A 2,925-nucleotide genomic window follows, 5' to 3' on the forward strand; every position below is an offset into this window, starting at 1 on the left:
GGGGCAGTGGGTCTGTGACAAGACAGGGACAGCCCGAGTTTCCCCTGTCCCAGCCATGAGCACTGTGGTGGTCCCTGGGGTGGTGACACCGGTGTGGGCACAGTGTGGGGACACCCTGGGAGCCACCAGCACTGGCTTCCTGGTTGTCCTCGTCCCCTTGGGTGCCCCCACGGTTGCTGAGCGTGTTGGGGCCCCCACAGGGCTCCTGCCAGGTGCTCCCTGAGCAGCTCAAGACGCTCTGGGTGTGAGACAGCCCTTCCCGAGAGCATTGTTGTGGTAGAGACGGCCAAGCGGCAGGGCCAGGTGAGCGTCGGGGCACCCCCAGGTCCTGCTGGGAGCGGGGGGACACGGGGACCCTGCCGGGCACGTGCTGACCCCACTGCACAACCACCCCTGTCTGTCCCCAGCTTGTTGGGGACCTGCTGCAGGAGCAGAAGAAGCCACTGGTGGCTGCTGTCAAGCTGCAGGCCGAGCTCTCGGACGTCCTCACCCGCATCCAGCACCAGTGAGTGTCACCGCTGGGTCCCCAGGATTACTCCAGTTACCCTCAGTAGTTTCCATGTCTCCTCTGTGCCAGGCCTGGGATGCCCATATTGCCCATGTCCCCTCCATGTCATCGTTGGGGTGCTCGTGGTCCCCATGTCCCCCCTGTGCCATGTTTTGGGTGCCCATGGTCCCCATGACCCCATTGGGTGACTCCACCCACCCCAACATGCCCCAACGCTCCATGGGATCCCCAGTGGGTCCCCCCCAACCTGGTACCCCCCCGCACACAGTGGGAGCCACTTTGGGTGCCCCCTCCCAACCCAACATGAGAACCGCTGGGTTCCCCCGTGACCCTGCTCTGGGCCCAAAGGGGACCCCAAGCGTCCCCTGCGTGTCCTGAGTGGTGCCCTTGTTGCCCCAGAGCTGCCAGCGCAGGACAGAGGTGCTCCAGGTGGTGGAGGTGGTGGTGGTGGGTGCACAGGGGGGCACAGCCCCCTGTTCCCTTGTTTCCTGCGGCGGCTGCTGCTGGGCACCCGCTGTGCCGAGTGGCCGGGCTGTCTGCGCTGCCTCCTCGTGCTGCAGGTGCGTCACCTTGGTCGGGGACAGTGCAGGGACGCGAGGGGACACAAGGCATTGGGGGCCACGGGATATTGGGTGGACACATGGGGGATGAGGGACACACGGGAGATTGGGCACAGATGGGATCAGGGACACAGGGGGCATGTGGGATTAGGGATACAGAGGACAGGGGAGGGAAACATAGAGAAACGAGGACACGCGTGGCATGAAGAACGCAGGACATTAGGAACACATCAGGACCTCGAGGGGCCAAGGGCATAGAAGGCACACAAGACTTTGGGGACACATGGGGCATTGGAGAAACATGGGGAATCAGAGGGGTTACAGGAGATCTGGGAACATGCAGGGCATTGGGAGATGCAGAAGGAAATGGAGATTACAGGACATTGGGGGACACAGGACATGCAGGGACACATTGTCAGGACCAGGACATCAGGGGACACAGAGAATTAAGGACATATGGACATGAGGCACAGAGCACATTAGGGACACACAGGAAATAGGAGGAATTTGAGGCATAGAGGACACACGGGACACTGGAAAAACATGCAGAATGGGAGGAGATGCAGGAGATCAGGGAACACGCAGGGCATTGAGTGCAAAGAAGTCTTTGGAGAGACATGGGGCACTGCAGTCACATGGAGTATCAGAGTACACCACTGAAGGGTCACAGAGGACATCAGGGGGCACATGGAGCACTTGGTGGACATATGGTGCACAAGGGACACAGGATATTAAGGACACATAGGACATTGAGGGACCTGCCAGAGGAAGGGGACACCCCAGGGATGCAATACGTCACAGCAGGGATGGGGGTAGCAGGGCAGTGACAAGACAGGGACAGGCAGAGTTCCCCCGTCCCTGCCGTGGGCACTATGGTGGTCCCTGGGGTGGTGACACCAGTGTGGGCACAGTGTGGGGACCCCCTGGGAGCCACCAGCACTGGCTTCCCGGTTGTCCTCGTCCCCCTGGGTGCCCCCGCAGGTGCTGAGCATGTTGGGGCCCCCACAGGGCTCCCGCCAGGTGCTCCCTGAACAGCTCAAGCCGCTCTGGGTGTGAGACAGCCCTTCCCGAGAGCATCGTTGTGGTAGAGACGGCCGAGCGGCAGGGCCAGGTGAGCGTCGGGGCACCCCCGGGTCCTGCTGGGAGCGGGGGGACACGGGGACCCTCCCGGGCACGTGCTGACCCCTCTGCACAACCACCCCTGTCTGTCCCCAGCTTGTTGGGGACCTGCTGCAGGAGCAGAAGAAGCCACTGGTGGCTGCTGTCAAGCTGCAGGCCGAGCTCTTCGACGTCCTCACCTGCATCCAGCACCAGTGAGTGTCACCGCTGGGTCCCCAGGATTACTCCAGTCACCCTCAGTAGTTTCCATGTCTCCTCTGTGCCAAGCCTGGGGTGCCCATATTGCCCATGTCCCCTCCATGTCATCGTTGGGCGGTCGTGGTCCCCAGGTCCCCCCTGTGCCATGTTTTGGGTGCCCATGGTCCCCGTGCCCCCACTGGGTGACTCCACCCACCCCAACATGCCCCAATGCTCCATGGGATCCCCAGTGGGTCCCCCCCAACCTGGTACCCCCCTACACACAGTGGGAGCCACTTTGGGTGCCCACTCCCAACTCAACATGAGAACCGCTGGGTTCCCCCGTGACCCTGCTGTGCGCCCAAAGGGGACCCCGAGCGTCCCCTGCGTGTCCTGAGTGGTGCCCTCGTTGCCCCAGAGCTGCCAGCGCAGGACAGAGGTGCCCCAGGCGGTGGAGGTGGTGGTGGTGGGTGCACAGGGGGGCACAGCCCCCTGTTCCCTTGTTTCCTGCGGCGGCTGCTGCTGGGCACCCGCCGTGCCGAGTGGCCGGGCTGTCTGCGC

Source organism: Tinamus guttatus, unplaced genomic scaffold (assembly GCF_059628265.1).
Source record: "Tinamus guttatus ecotype Peru unplaced genomic scaffold, ASM5962826v1 Tinamus_guttatus_pri_ptg000034l, whole genome shotgun sequence".
NCBI classification, from domain to species: Eukaryota; Metazoa; Chordata; class Aves; order Tinamiformes; family Tinamidae; genus Tinamus; species Tinamus guttatus.